The sequence below is a fragment of the Lepisma saccharinum genome, chromosome 27 (genome assembly GCF_977018435.1).
Source record: "Lepisma saccharinum chromosome 27, izLepSacc3.1, whole genome shotgun sequence".
NCBI classification, from domain to species: domain Eukaryota; kingdom Metazoa; phylum Arthropoda; class Insecta; order Zygentoma; family Lepismatidae; genus Lepisma; species Lepisma saccharinum.
Window position 1 is genome coordinate 28309081 of NC_139255.1, and position 17442 is coordinate 28326522.

Below are 17442 nucleotides of genomic sequence, written 5' to 3' on the forward strand. Positions count from 1 at the left end.
TTAGAATCCCCCAAGGACCGAAAATTTGAAGATACTATGGACGCACACTACAGAAAACCTCACGAATATCAGCGTCTAAATGTGGGAAGGCGATCATTGCTCCCGAAAATTAATGTCAAGGTATATTTAACTTTCACGCCCTTGTTTACAATGTGTCTTTTTTCCTTTAAAAAATTGTGAATTACATGCAATCGACTACAACGAATGAATGGAGTTTAAGCAGCAGCTTACAAATCTTATAAACTCTTACAGAAGCCTGTTTTGTAAATAATATTTCCCATGCAAATTAACTTTACGTCCCACAGTATCCCACTGCATTATTTTGGCCTCTTTACTTAAAAATCAATTACAAATCCCTCTGGGGTACGTTCCGACAGCCAATAACGAAAGATTATGAATTATGAAAGGGCGTGATGCTGATCACATCACCCCCACTCACGACCGGATCAAGAAAGTGTGGGGCGTTACCCCCACACCCCCTATACGCCTTCATGGCGTGGTGCTATGCACAGGGGAGCACTTTACTTTTTTTTACTTTATGAATTATGAAAAACGGAGAAAGAAATAAAGATGATAGAGAATACTAGTAGCAGTGATAATTGTAGTACGGTCAACCTTTGTGACGTTGTTCCCCCAAACATCCACACGTTCTGTTTAAAGTATGTCATAAGATTATCCTTCGTTTGTACCGGATTGTATCGCATTTACTTTCGTTTGCAACATTACAGAGTTCGAGTATTCACAAATTGAACTTGGGGGGGGGGGACTTCAGGTAGCCCGTACAGTTTTATCCCAGCGCATTTTTTCGATTGTACCGTAACGATTTGAGAGTAAATTGAATTAATATTTGAAGTTCCCTCGCCCCCAATTTTAAAATGAAGGACAAAATCATTACGTTTGTACCATTGTAATAACTAAACTAAACAACTAAAAGCTCCCCATCATGGAGGAAGAAAAAATCAAGCAACTTCTTGGATAGAATTTCGTTTGTGCACTTGAAATTTTATTTTTTATCGTTATAGTTTTCCAGTTATTTCTCTCCAAAAATGGGAGTGGGAAGGACGGAAACGAACTTAAACCATGATTTCTCAGTCTCCGTAACCATAGGCGTAAATTATCGGGGACAAGGACCCCCAAAATTTTCACATTTGTTAAAATCTTCAAGTTAGGCGACCTGAGGAGCAAAGTAATAAAGAGTAATATTTGTGATTTCGCTAGTTATTTAAATGTCTTAGCACGTCGAGCTGCGACGCCAGGGGTCCCGGGTTCGAATCCCGCTTGGGCATGGTTGTTTGTAAATGTCCATTCATCAATTTCATCACTCATCCCCATCTTCTCAAAATTAGCCAAGAGGCACAAACCGCGAAGTAAAATAAAACGAATCAATCAAATCAAATCAAACCATGACGAATGCCAATCTTCGGACGAGAACTATTGAAAGGACTCACACTGCATGCTAAACAGTGCCCTCTCACCGCGTACTGTCATTATTTCGAAATGTGAAACACATTTTGGTCTAAGCATTTCGGATAGGACAATCTGAGCATATATAAAGAAAACTTACAGTGTTAAAATATTGAAAACGTTATTGAACTTACTTACCTTCGAATCCTGCTTTCTTATCTTCACTTTCAAATACCCACTCAGCAGACAAACTATTCTGGCCCACGGCACAGACGACCTCACACAATGTCAACGGCAAGTCTATTCTGGGATGGCGTCCTTCGATTGGTCCCCGCGAAAAGCGCGCTGTATCGTGACTCGCAACAAAAGACACTGGAAGTGAATGTCCTTTAAACAAAGCAACGATCTTTGGGGGTGGGGGTGGTTTAGACAACTTTTGTGGCAAGCGGATCCACTGGGAGGGCGATGGGAGCGATCTCCCTTCCCAACTGCCAGTTCTTGGATATGATATTATACCTGATATTTTTGAGACTCAGATGTTCCGCCTTTTATCCCCAAATTTAAAAGGCTCGATAATATTTATAAAATAAGTCAACTTTATGATCAAGATAAGTTAATCGAAACTGACACTACAGTTTAAATTTGTATTGAATCACTGTGCAATATGCTTCAAATTAAATCGAACTGAGACCCCTTGAGGGAATAGGCTTTCGTGTTCTCTGCGTATTCACTATATTTCTCATATCTGCTCATTCAGTTTACATTGTGGCAATAGGAGGTCAAGAGGAATTATGATACAATAATAACCACCTATTCCAGTCCTCGACCTCTATTTTTGCAAAGGAATTCTCTATCTTCTAGAACACAAAAAACAGCTTCGTTCCTGTTTACAGTATAATATGTTGTTTATATATAGCAGTGCAAGTGTATGTTACAATTGAGGTTCGGTGAGGTGAGGCATTCGAATGAAATTCGCCCCTCCCAGCTGTAACTTCTGGATCCGCCACTGGTTTGTGGCAATTTGAAAGCGCTCTGTGGATACCAAAGTCCTAAGAAAATAAAGGACAGAATTTCTCTCCTCCACAAATTGATTAAGCTAGTTTATTTTATTTCGCTTTTGTGTCACTTTTGGCTAATCGCGAAGATGAGGATGAATTGATGATATGATTAAATTCATGAAGGGACACTCACAAAGAAAACACATCCCCAGGCCTGGATTCGCTGCGCTACCCACTCCGCCATGGAGACCGGCTTTCCTTCACAGAGATAAGTACTTCATAATAATATTAATGTAGAATATAATATTGTAATTCTCATCCAGGAACAGCCCTATAGTAGGGAGGTGGGAGGATAAGGGCAGTTGATTCACGTTCCGCAACAAACAACTTCAAACTTCCCCAGAACTTATTAGTTAATAGTTGACATTGATACTTTCTAATACACATGATTAGTTGACCAAAAATCTAGATTTCTACCCCCTTAAAAACTAATTTGAACATGAGAATGTTTTTTTTGTCGCTTTTATATAAAGAAAACTTCAAACTGCGTTTATGCTGGTATAATAATCAGTTCGTTACAATAATCTGTAATGAAAATTTTATAATAATAAATGAGTATTTAATGTCTTATTGTTGAAAATATTGTCTTTGCATTTACTGTAGTGTCCTAATATACTGATTGGAACAAAGAACTCCAGAAAATATAACTTATATGGTGGTCGTTACCAAAGATAATGTACTCTTCCTGCGGGATTTGTAAGCAATAAGTTCTTCTCAATAAGGGGACCCCCATGGACAGGGTGCAGAGCTGTGGTGCAACGCTCTCGTCACTTGGTGTCCAGGTTCGAGCCTGGGTGAGTGACTGTTGAAATAGCCATTTCCATAAGATAAATTATTTTCCTGTATTTGTACATATTGCCAATGTACATGAGAACTTACGAAAAATAACATTTTTAAAAAAAATCCAGATAGTTAATAACAAGCGTTAACGTGAAGATATGAAGGACGTATCATCCAAAATACAATAAGTAACGTTGAATGCAAGGACTTGCACTACTAATAAAACTGTATCTTAGATAGTGGTAAGCAGGTATAATGCTGTTTTTTTCTTTCTCACTGGCAGGCAGACACGTCATTCGAGGTATTACATATATCGATTGTCTTCGACTGTTGACTAGAACAATAGAATTAAAGCATGGGCGTCGCCAGAAATTTTTAAAGGAAGATCGGCCGTTGGTATAAAATTTATTATTATTGTGATTATTTTGATTGATTGATTTGATTTATTCTACTTTACTTTTGTGCCACTTTGGCTGAAACCCAGCACAATTTAAAATGAAGACAAGACCGAGAGTGACAGCCGTCTGTATGATCGAGACTCATACTGTCCGAAAGCCTTGTATTGTTCAAGGGTTTGGTAAATCGTAGTGTAAATTATTTTTAGAATTCGTTAAAATCAAAATGTCTTTAATATGCAAATTGATTTACTTTTTATTTAAAGATGTTTAATTTTCTAAAATGTTCGTTTTTAAGTCCTATTACTAAATGTCTTTAAACATTTCTTATATATTTATTATTGAGATAATCTAAACGAGACCGAGGCTTTTCCTTCGGGAAAGAAAGAGCAACGAGAACGAGTCTGCTTACAGCGACGTCTGGCGAAGAACGAAAGGTTCCTTCATTCACGACTCTCGTCTCAGTTTGTAACCTAAATTCATTTTGCACTTTTATTAATTTTTGTAAAAGTAATCCTATGTTCAATGGCATTGATTCACTTCAGTTGACCATATTTTGAGAAATCTTACATGCCAGTATAATGCAAACTGTCTGAAATAAATGTAATAAGTTAGCCGTGACCGAGCACGTTGAATAGTAGACTCAAGGATTTTGCTACCGAATGCTTGATGGTCAATTAGTTGGCTTATGAAAAGGTCCACGTATATATCCAAACCAATAATAATAATAATATCTTGATTTAGTAGGTGACGTGAGCGTGGATTACAAGGAAGCAGAATTCTTTATAGGGGTGGTCAGGCCAACAATAAAATTTAAACAGTAATATTAATAATAATAATTATCATGCTTATGATTATTATTGTTATAAACTAATTGAAATAAACCAATTTTATTTCAAATGTATTATCATTACTACTATTATTATTATTATTATTATTATATCCTCCTTGGAGAGAATTTTCTTCTCGATCCACTTGATAAATGAATTTCCAGCGCAACAGTAACTTAACTGAGATGCTTATAGTCATTAAATTTTGTTATTAACTTCTATAATAATAATACCCGTGGCTCTACAGCCCTCGAAGGGCCTTGACCTATCTCCCGGCTGCCAGGCTCCATCCCACAATCCTACCTAGAGGTGTGGAGATCTTCAACCAGTAATGGGGTGACGTGGGGTCAGCACGTTAAACCCCTAGCCGTTATAGGAAATATCCGTGACCGGGTTACACTACTCACTCGTAGCTCGCCAATTTCCTCACGATGGTGGGTTGCCACCGGTCCTATGCACAGGCCGAGAACCCAGAGACTGAACCCAGGCGGACTCGAACCCATGCCGTCGGAGCCCAAAGAACAGCGCCTTAGACCGCACTGCCACGGACGAGGACAATTAACTTTTGTACAGTTTGTTCAAGAAAAAGCTTTCAAAGCTAGTTAGAAATTTTAATCACAGCGTTTATCAGAGGAATATAATCGTGTACCCGAAATAAAACATTGCTTCGACTTGTAATGTCATTCCCAGGGAAGACTTCAGGTTTGGTGCATTGACGCGTGACGCGCACAGCAAGGGGTTGCTCGTTACAAAGGAAGAGGAGAGAAAGTCCAGAAACGGAACTTTGGAGGATATTCACGTATGGTATTCAACACGTCGTTGCAAAATTTATTTGTTGCCACATCTATTTGAAGACAGTGGCTCAGAAAGGGAACCAACTTGCCTCATTAAATGTAGCGTATATTTGGAAATGAAACAAGAATAACAAATTGGAACTGCGTTTCCGTGCTCATTGAAATGAATTAGCTTAACCAAAATTTCTTTTGAATACTTAGATAAGCGGACCTATTTAGAAGCTTTTATGATTTTTGTTTGTGCTGCTCTAAAGATTTCAAAAATATGGATAAGCATTTTAGGTTGTACATTGACTGTGATGTAGGGGTGGGGGAAAAGTAATGAAAGTTGAATGTCTTCTGGAGTTGCGGTCCCTTGCAAGGATAAAACGCAAAGTGGGATGAAACATTTTCTACTAGACTGTTCGTTGTTTGCGTTACCGCACTTAGGCATACCTTTTGAATAATTGCAAAAGATAGTCGTTGGTGTAGTAAACTACGAAGCAGAGGGTTCTAGGTTCAAATTTTGGGTAAAGTTTGAATATGTCCTTTTCTTTGTCTCATCAGTGTTATCCTCATCGTTACAATTAAGCCATTCGTCAAATTGCAAATTGAAGTATTCGTCACATGTCATATTGGTGGCGTACGTAAGTTGTTTGGCAGAGAACTTTAAAAAAATAATTTCAAATGCAGGAAGGATGGGAATTCTAGGAACATGACTATAACACAGGCCCGTTTATTTCGGGGGGGACTCATCCTTATCACCACAGGCGTCGCCAGAAATATTTGCAGAAGGGGACAGGCCATTGATTGGTAGAAAGAATAATGACAATAATAATTATTACCAGTTTACCACGGTTATAATTATCATTTTACAATAACAACTATTATAAGTTATTGAAAATAAACCAATTTTAATCCAAATTATTTGTTATTGTTATTATTATTGTGTAAATGGAGAGAGACTGCTACTCGATCCACTGTATGAGTGTATATCCAACACATTGTCCATTGTTTTTACATTTTGTACAGTTAGTGTACTGAAATTCATAGTTATTGTATTTTGTTATTATCCTTTACACATTCCGTCAGTAAAAGGCTTTAAAAGTTTTGCCCAAATTTTACTCATAAAGTTTATATAAATTAGTATGACTTGTCACAAAGAAAACTATAAATTTTGAGATGTGGTGGATCCATTTATTCTTTGGATTAAATGGTAGAATATAAAAATATAAACTGGTTCCTCTATTATACACTAAACTTTTTTCGATCTAATGTTTAATCCTGCTAAGTAAGTAAAATTAATTACCTCTATGCACTATTTAAATTAGATATTTGTAGGATTTCGGGGCTTCAGCCCCCTTAGCCCTCCCCCTGGCTACGTGCCTCATAACAAGAAGGCATAGCCCTTCTCTTATGGTCATACTCCTTTACGATAATCCCAGTGACTTCGGAAATATTAAATTTTTAATTGTGGTGGGGTCACATTTTAAACATTAAGTTTATTTTACATCTCAGCACAGAGAATTGTCTTGACGCCTCTCGTTAAACTTACTGTAAAATAGTAAGGTTAAACAAATTATTTAAACGTTAAAAAATAATTCCAATTACATTGAGTACTCAGGATGTGTACTCATGGTGTTATATCTGTAATCTGTGTTTTGCATAAGAGCTTCCTCCTAGCCGAAAAAAGTAATGAAATAAGAATAGGAAAAGTGTAATGCAGCCCGACAGATAAGCGTTATGAATGAACACTAGAAATACCGACTCCAAGTAACAAAATTTACTTCTCCAAGATAACATTGATAATGAAGACACATTCTATTTTCATGATAAAATAACTACAAAGATACAGTCATACAGGTTCGAACAACAAGAAAGAAGAAATATTGTAAACTAAAAAACACAGTTTTTTATGCCTTAATTTGTATGCACTTGCACGATTGCATATGTCACACGTTCTTTCAGGCTATAAACATGTATTTCCTTTGTTTAAGTGCAGTAAGAAATGTAACAGCAAATCTAAACCTCAATATGAAATGTGAGAGGGAAAATCATATTTTTCTTTCGGCTTAAATTTTGTTAATTACTGACGTAAAGCAGTGAAATTGTACTTGAAAATAAGAAATGACTATTCAAATAGATTATTCCTGAAATTTACATGTAACATACAGGTATTTATTTCGTACACTTTCTAGTTATTAAAACATCACAGGGATCTCAAAACTGATAGGTTTATTCCAAGGTCCGTCGACCGCTAGTTTTCGACCTATTTTGAAAGTATTTCACGATTTAGTCACTCGAACCAGCGCCACTTGCAGTACAGCGCCTCTGCTGAATATTTAGAGAACTGCTACAGGGTGGTAATTTGTTGGGAAAAGGGTTCAGCAGGTAGACAAATTACCTCGGAGAGCCTGGCAGGGGGTCCAGGACGACAAACGTTGTCATGTCGGCAAAATTCTTTCGCTATGACAAGGCCTGTGAGTGGATTTTCAGTGGGAAAGTTTGTACATGTGGCATCACGGTGCAGCCGAAACTCACCCAAAGGGGTGTATAGGGAAGGTTTTCACGACAGATCTGCACTCACCCTAGGGTAGGGAGGAGAAACTCACTCAAAAGGGTGAGGATTCCGAGTATTCTGACCTTCGAAGCCTCCAAAGAGCGAAACTCACCCCAAACACACCTTTTTTTTTTGCAGTGTAGGAGGAGAGGATTCAAGAAATGCATAAAGGAGACAGGAAGACTACCTAGTTTGAAAGGCTTTCCAAAGATACACAAAGAGGAGATCAAGTTAAGACCAGTAATGAACTGCAGAAACAATATTTTGGAACCCTTGGAAAAGAAATTAAAGAAAGTTATTGAAGTGTTAGTAACACAGCAAGAAAGCAGAGCAGTTAAGAACAGTGAACAAGTAGTAGACCTCATAAAAGGACTTAAGTTAAATGAGATGAAGACGACAATGTTTAGTTTAGACGTGAAAAGTATGTTCCCGAGCATCAAGAGGGGACACGTTTTGGACATTATTAAAAAGAGAATGGGACAAGAAATTATAGGAGAATGGGATAGTGAAAGGGTAGTGAAGGCGCTGGAAACCATTTGGAATAACGGTTACAGTATAATGGGAGATAAAATAATGTTAATGAGTGAAGGACTAAATATAGGTTCTAGCCTAAGCCCAGCATTGGCTGAATTGGTTATGAATGAATGGGAAAAGAAAGTGATAGAAAAAGGAGGTGACAAAATAATTCTGTTTTCCAGGTATGTGGACGATTGTTTTGGCATATGGAAGGGAACGAAGAGGCAGCTCGACATTTTTGCCAAAGAAATACAAGATGAAGAAGGAGGGATATTATTGGAACTTGAAATAGAAGAAAAAGACAAATTAAGCTACCTAGATATATTGATGCAAAGGAAGAGAGGACAAGAAATTGAAATCACTTGGCATCAGAAGAAGTGTGCAGCAGGGGTATTCTGCCACAAAAGAAGTGATGTAAGTGAGGTGACAAAAATAAATTTTATAAAGAATATGGAGGACAGAATCAAGAAAATATTAACGAAAGAATGTGAAAAAGAAGGCAAAATAAATAGCCTATGGAAACAGCTGGAAAAGAATGGCTATGAGAAGCAGGATAGACTGGACATAAACAGAAGAAGTAAGAAAACGGGAAGGGGAGAATTGGAAGAGAAAGAAAAAGAGGAGAGAAGGTTTGGAATAAAGAGTATGGGGAAGACCACAGAAAAGATATGCAAAGTGCTTAGGAAAGCGGGAATTAAAACTTACAGGAAGGGAGGGAGAAGCATCTTAGGAATAGCGAAGAATGCAAGCAAGAAAAAGGAGAACAGAGTAGAGGAAGAGGAAGGGATTATCTACGAAGTGAAATGTAAAGAATGTCAGAGTGTGTACATAGGAGAAACGAAAAAAAGGCTGAAAGACAGGTTGAAACAACATAGGGATGATGTAAAACTTAAGAGAGGGAAATGCGATATTTAAACACACAAGAGAAACAGGACATGACATAGAGTGGGATGAGGCTAAGCAGATAGGAAGGGAGACGAGAATGCTAGTGAGAAAATGGAAGGAAGCCAAGGAAATAGAGAAGAAAGGTGAAGAAGACATAATGAACTGGAATGGGGGACTGAAGTTAAACAAAGAATGGAAGAAGGTGTTAGAAAGAGTGGAAAGGACAAGAGAGAAAGAGGAGAGGAGAAGGGAGAAAAATGAAGGAAAAAGAGCGTGAGATATTCTATATGAATATCTCTTCACATTCTATATGAAAGTAATTATGTTTAGCCTTTTAGTTGAAAGTACAGTTGGAAAGTGAAAGCCACCTGCTAGAAAGTTCCTAACAACTTTCTAATAGTCTGGAGGGAGTAATGTTTGTGTATATATAATGCCCTTTTTGTGTATCTTGTTACTTTTGTACTTGATACAGAGTCTGATGAAGACCTTGCTAGAAGGTTGAAACGTTACGTTTTAGTTTATGTTTTTAATAAAATAAATTACTGACTTGGTCAGCATATTTAGTTTTTCATAATCATGGAAACAAGGCTTAATGGTGTTATACTTTTATTTGAAAATGTTGGTTTTCTCAAAATTTCGGAGGGGGTTGTAGCCCCATCAGCCCCCTCTGCCTACGAAAATGTGCTATTGAGTGCTGAAAACAGTCGAATAAATCGATAACTTGATGAAAATAAATTCCGATTAAGTGCAAAATTCCTCACTCGAACGTTTCCAACAATGCAAGAGGAAGTTCGATTGTTGCGGAATATAGGGAGGGGGAAGTAACCAAACTGGCGCAAACGTGCTTAAAAATATGCAGAACGTAGATATTTGGAAGGAAAATAAATTCGGATAAATTGTGAAAATCCATTGTTAAAAGGTGCCAACAATGGATTGGAAAACAAAAAGGTTAATTCGTACTTCTTTAGGGTACGACTTTTTCAGACATAGCAAGCATTTCTAATAGTAATGGCCAAATCCGGATTTTTCACCAGGGGTGCCCATCTCCTCCCCCAAGGTAAATGGCGCATCCCCCCAAAATCATGCCATGCGTCCCCCCAACCATATCATGCGTCCCCAAATCATATCATTCGCGCCCTCAAACCATATCGTAATCCACCGCCCCCCCGTGGGAGAGTGGTTAGATCATCGCGCTACGACGCCAGGGGTCCCGGGTTCGAATCTTGGCCTGAGCATGGATGTTTGTGAGTGTCCATTCATAAATTTTATCATATCATCACTCATCCTCATCTTCGCAAATTAGCCAAAAGTGGCAAAAAGAAGCGAAGTAAAATAAAGCAATTCAATCAATCAATCAACCATATCGTAATAACCACAATGTATTTAATTACGACAGCGTGTCTACCGAAAGTAACTTTTTTCTTAGCCTTACTGAACAATATACTTGATCTGCTCCTCATCCCTAAACAGGGGAACCGATGACCAAGACCACCCCTAAAATCATTAATCACAATCCCCTCCAAAATAGTTTGGATGAATACGTAATAATTGATGTCTATTTGAATGAAATACCATGTTAAACTGTCCATATTTTTTAATTGTTCGATTTTCGAAAAAAAAAACTTAAAGCTAGCACATTGATTGATTGAATGTAGTAAATTTTATTATGTAAATATTCATATAAACAGTGTTTGTGAGTGGGTTTATAAAACACACAATTTGGTATTTCAGTCGGTAACGCGTCTGACTAACATGTTAAAGGTCCCGGGTTCGATCCCCTGCCGGTTCAAATCCGGGAACTTTTCTAACGTTGGAAGCGGCCCCAGCGTCGAATGACATGGGTACCTGGGGGAAACCCTGGGGGCGGGAGGGGGGTTAAAAACGGTCAGGGGCGTGATGCTGATCACATCACCCCCACTCACGACCGGATCAACAAAGTGTGGGGCGTTACCCCCACACCCCCTATACGCCTTCATGGCGTGTTGCTAAACACAGGGGAGCACTTTACCTTCTTTTAACACAAATTGTTAAACAACCTAAGATAAAGATACAAAATTCAACCTTGGCAAACCAAATACCATGCTCCATCCGTATGACCGATTCAATTATTGTTTCACGAGTCATTACAGAACACTAGCTAGAAATTCTTAAGCCCAGGACGACAATATAAGACGGCGATGAATATCAAGAATATCGCTTATGTCTTGTACTGCAGTTATAGTATAAAACTTGACATTAACCTCAGTAAAGCGCAAAGCACGCAATCTCGCAACCCAAGATTGTGAGCGAAGCGAGCAAAAATTTTTTTACATCCATTTCTTTGCAGGCTTTCAAGAATATTAATTTAATGGGGTGTCAATACTTTCTTACGATCCCGAAATATTTAGTCTCTTTTGGCACGTTCAGGGTTGAAAACATGTGGATACCATATCCCTAAATACAATCTCCAAAATGTAATGTTCGAACTCTCTCTCCACTATCGCTTATGTCTTGTACTGCAGTTATAGTATAAAACTTGACATTAACCTCAGTAAAGCGCAAAGCACGCAATCTCGCAACCCAAGATTGTGAGCGAAGCGAGCAAAAATTTTTTTACATCCATTTCTTTGCAGGCTTTCAAGAATATTAATTTAATGGGGTGTCAATACTTTCTTACGATCCCGAAATATTTAGTCTCTTTTGGCACGTTCAGGGTTGAAAACATGTGGATACCATATCCCTAAATACAATCTCCAAAATGTAATGTTCGAACTCTCTCTCCACTATCGCTTATGTCTTGTACTGCAGTTATAGTATAAAACTTGACATTAACCTCAGTAAAGCGCAAAGCACGCAATCTCGCAACCCAAGATTGTGAGCGAAGCGAGCAAAAATTTTTTTACATCCATTTCTTTGCAGGCTTTCAAGAATATTAATTTAATGGGGTGTCAATACTTTCTTACGATCCCGAAATATTTAGTCTCTTTTGGCACGTTCAGGGTTGAAAACATGTGGATACCATATCCCTAAATACAATCTCCAAAATGTAATGTTCGAACTCTCTCTCCACTACAGAAATCCCTTGACAATCTAAGATTTAACATCTTATCAAGAGCTTCAAATCTCGCACCTTACATTTAATACTCAATCCTACCACTAAAATTTCCATGCCAATTTTAGACCTACTCTTGATATTGAAGAGTGGATATTGCCTCCTCCAAAACATTAATTCTCAGTCTCCACACCAGAATTTCCGCAACAGTCTAAGACAATAATAATACACAAGAATTGGATACCCCCTGAATTTAATGCTCAATCCACCTCTAACTAAAATATCCACCATAATCAAAGACCTAGAGTTGGCGACTGTCCCCCCCCCCAACGTTTAATTCAGAACCCCCCCCCCAGAACACACGTGTCACTTAAGGTCTAATATGTAAGAGTTGGATATTTTCCCACCCCCTTTCGATAATACCCTTAAACACTTTCTTTTCTTCATCTAATGGATTAAATATGGTGCAGTTAAGGCGTAAAATTTTTACATATTTTAGAAAAATCTATAAATGTTGAATTTTTTATTTTTTGAATGTAGAAAATCACCCCCAAAAAATCTCGATGGCGCAACCTACACCATAATCCCCCCTGTGGGCACACCTGTTTTTCACTATAAAAATATAATTAAAAAATTAAAAAAGGGTGGAGGGAACACCCAAAATATTTTCACTATCTTGAACCCAGAGGGGAAAAAACGGAGAATCCGGATTTCATATTTCCTTTTGTTTCCTCAAACCATTATCCTTTTGAGCGGCTACTTTGTTAGAGGAATTTGAGTAGAGAGAATTGGAAATACGCTCCTGCGTATATAAGCAATATTTTGAAGAGTTCGGGGCTGTATTGCCTGTGTTTGGCAATTACACAGGTTCTTGTGGGGCGATGGGGCGTTGGCCAGTACAGTATAAGGAATTTATTATTTCCATTTGCTTCTTTACCGTCGTTTTCATACCCCTCCACGGTAAACTACGAACTTAATTTCAGCACGGCAATGAACTCCTCCGTGGCCGTGTGGTCTAAGGCACCTTGCTTTGGACGGCGGCTGCGGGACGGCATGGGTTCGATCCCGGGTTCAATCTCCTGGAATTTTCGGACATTTTTGTGTATACGACCGTATAGTGAACGTAATCCGGTCGCGAAGTCCTACGACGGCTGGGGGTTGTCGGGCCCACCACCCGTCCCCATAGTCTGGCTGCAGATCTGATCTCCACGCCCCCTTGGTGGCCCGCGTGGAAGGCAGGCCAGCAGTCGGTAGGTAAGCCAGGGCCCAATATTGGGCTGTAGAGCTATAGGGTTACTAATTAACTATGTTCAAATGCATAACTTTGTAATTCAAAGAAGTACATTCTCAGGTAGCTTAGGCGGATCTAGAATATTCTTCTCGGAGGATTGGTTGACTTGGTGCTATAAGTCCACTTTATGCACTGTAAGGCTAATCGGGACTGGATTTACAGTTTCAAGTGGGATCCTAACCACTATGTGCCTCCACCGAGTATCGAACCCGGTACCCCTTGATTACAAGGCGACGACGTCTTCTCGGAGGAGCACATACGCACACACACATACATACATACAATGTGGCACTTTTGGAACTTCGGGAGGCATTACAATTTTAGAACGTGGCGTTTGGTCTTCTCGCAATCTCTGTGCCCATTAGCCGACCTCCGTGGCAGGTTAGCACATCGCGCTACCACGTCAGGAGTCCCGGGTTCGAATTCCGGCCTGGATATGAGCGTTTTTTGTGAGTGTCCCTTCGTTAATTTCATCATCTTTGCGATTAACCAAAAGTGGTAGTAAAGCGAAGTATAATAAACCAAATCAATCAGTCAATCAAAAACTAACATTCGTTCTCAACCCTCCATTCCTCTACATTTTCGTGTGAATATTTTGAATTAATTTAATTTTACTTTCCAGTCAAAAAAATCTGACGTTTCCGAGTCAAGGTATGCGTCAATTAATGATTACACTAAAATTAAGTAATCTAGGAAAAGAACACAGTGATCTGTTGTGTTCTGTTTGTAAGCGTAACAGAAATAGCAGAACGGAATTGGATTCCAGTTCGTCGCTCTGCATGCTAAGCATCGCTTGTTGTTCGGAGTAAATCCGCTTTACACACAGATTGACACTCGTGATGCGGAGTTGACGTACGATTTAAAGGGGATTTCAAATAACAGAAATGTACCCTCATTAGGAGTCGAACCTGGTACCTCTTCATTGTAAGGCAAAAACATCCATAATAACGTTATCGGAGCTGATGATTCAGATTAGCCCAATCCAGATATGATTCAGTAATCATTACCTAAACGCAATGAGGGGTGCAAATGCTCTCTATGCTGAAGCATCCATAAAATTACTTTCATGAACATTCCAAGCCTTTCGTGAGAAGGTGCCTCCTACCTCAGGAAATATTTACACAAACAGTTCAACGCAGGTTCAGCATCGTTGTTTTCAGGAGCAAAGCACCATGATTTCCTTGCTTCTTTTAAGTTCAGTTCCTTAATAATGAATGTTTTTTCTCTGGGTCGTCTTTTATTAAAAGTTGCACCCATTAGAGCGACGCCGATTTCGCGACTAACAGATTGCCTTTCATAATGCATTACTATTGATCCAGAGTTGCACCGCGCTGGGATCGTAAGGAAAATACGCGTAGCCAACTCAAGATCTTAAATTTCCCCAACTGGGAAATTGGTCTGAAATAATCACGCATATCCAGTGCCAAACGCTCCATCTACCCACCGCGCGTTGGGTGTAGGTTAATGCACCATCTCCAATGATGGAAACTAGTCCATGATGCCCACACATACATTTCTTTTTTGGCAAAAAATGTATTTTTTTTAGATGAGAGGAACGAATCATGTATGAAGCTGATGTTGGTATTGTGGATCCACTATAATTTTTACACAAATACATTTCGATTTAAGTTTTGAACTTTGTTTAAAAATAATTATAATTTTACCATGGGTATTTGGATATTGTGTATTGTGTATTGAGAAATCAACAAAAATATGACCATTTGTATTACCCGTAGAATAGACAGACAGTATTGTTTGTAGAATTTATCAAATGCAACTATTTAGTATTTACTCTAAAACTATATTATTTACTTCTGCCTTTAATTACAGTTTATCCTAGTGAAATCAATGTCTGCAGAAGAATAGGCTCAAAAGCTTTAAAAGCCGACCTCCTTGATGCAGTGGTTAGCACAGTGCGCTACGATGCCAGGGGTTGCAGGTTCGAATCTCGGCCTGGGCATGGGTGTTCATTGTGAGTGTTAGTGTCCCTTCATCACTTTCATCATGTCATATCTCATCCTCATCGTTGCGATTAGCCAAAAGTAGCAGAAAAGTGACGAAAAATAATCTAATTCTACAGCATTAAGGGCTAATGGGTTACTTGCTGGTAAAGGTGGAAGGGACACGTACAAAGAACACTCACGTCTACATCAAGACTCGAACCTGGGAACATGTGTGGCGATAACTGAACGCTCTCAGCTACCGAGATGACGCATAACACTTTATGATTGTGTGTAAATTACTCGCGAACTGGTAGGACTATGTTTTCCTACCAACAGAATGGAATTTACTAACCCTGGTGAGAAATTAACGAGTTGGCAACACTCGATAAACATCTCCTCCCTTAGCTGGAGCTTTCCGCCAGGGTGCAGTAGCGCTGCTGCAAACACGCTCGTGGTGCCACCTGAGAGTGGAAATCGGTATTCGGGACAGTCCGTGCCAGGGAGGTTTATTGGTGGGAAGGTGCAAAGGTGAAGCGACAGTGTCGACCAAACGGGAAATCTCGCTGTGGAACTTCGACGGTGTAGGATCTCCCTTGAGCGTGCACGTGAAAGCGAAACGCGAAGGTTGCTTTATCAAGTGTGCAATCGGGTATTCGTAATATGCGAGTGATCTATCTTAAAATAGTATTTATCTTCCATTGCCGCGTCGTTTAGACGGATCATATTTGTCTCTCCTGGTTCCTATATCAGGATGCTGTGATCTCAAAATATCCTCATCTCTACATGGAACGTAAGACCCATGAGTTACTTAAGATTCATGCGCGCATCAGAAATATTGTACGTCAAATAAGGTAAGAGTTTTGCAAGATAAACTACAATTTACTCTCATATAGTACAGAGGTATGCATACCTATTGCTAGGCAAATTGTCCACGACTATTTTCATTGTTTTCTGTCTTGCATCGTGTTTTTTTTTTTTCAATTTTATGCACAGAGGTTGTCAGCACCTTGTTTGGTGTTTTGCTTGAATTATGCTCTCATTATGTAAAACAAAGCGAGTGAATATGGTGATGAGCAATTTGCTTGATATTACTTATGCATCCCACTGTACCTTGCATGTGCATTTTCACATAAAATTCAGGGCCTCCGCGATGGCGCAGTGGTAGTAATGAAGGGAACCCTGGTTCGATCCCCAATGGAGGCACATAGTGGTTCGGATCCCACTTTAAACTGTAGGTCCAGTCCCGATTAGCCTTACTGTGCATAAAGTGGACTTAAAGCACCAACTCAAACCAAACCAACTCACATAAAATTCATGACATTAATGCATTCTTGCATTATTTCAATATAGTCCATCGCAACAACTCACTAGATCCTTGTGAGATCATAATTGATTGATTGATTTGCTTTATTTTACTTGGCTTTTTTGCCACTATTGACTAATTTGCGAAGATGGGGATGAGTGATGACATGATGAAATTCATAAATGGACACTCGCAAACATCCACGCCGAGGTTCGGATTCGAACCCGGGACCCCTGGCGTCTTAGCGCGGTGAGATCATAATTGTAAGCCTCCATTATACGCGTACATTTTTTAAAACCCGTATCAAAAATCCTCAGCGGAAAACAAATAGTGATTTCTAACCGAAGTTTTAAAAACGGATTCCCACGTACTATATAATATATTTAATAGAAATAATGCGATCCCGGCATTTGAATTATGAATGGTTCAGTCTTTGAGGTGTTCTACTCACGAAGGAGACCTTGGTTCTATTCCCGAGATGGTGATCTCATGCTGCAGTAACTGTCCCTGTACAAAGCAGCTCTGGTGATGATGCAGCCTCTAAGCAACGGGTAGCAGGTTGTAGGGAGCGTGGTATTGATCAGTGTTCAAAATTAGAGATCGCTAGTCGTAAAATGAGACTAGAATTTTGGTTTTTTGCATATGTAGATGTTTAAATCGCCACTTTTGGCAA

The 17442-nt window shown here is 39.0% G+C and overlaps 1 protein-coding gene across 2 annotated transcripts in view; it reads left to right on the top strand.

Annotated features, from left to right (window-relative positions):
* The first annotated feature begins 15967 nt into the window (after positions 1–15967).
* Positions 15968–17442, top strand: part of LOC145980403 (centrosomal protein of 104 kDa) — a 274922-nt gene continuing 273447 nt past the window's right edge. For both annotated transcript variants that reach the window (XM_083113475.1, XM_083113476.1), the window contains exon 1: positions 15968–16317. The gene's annotated coding sequence lies outside the window, so the exon portion shown is untranslated. The remainder of the gene's footprint in view (positions 16318–17442) is intronic.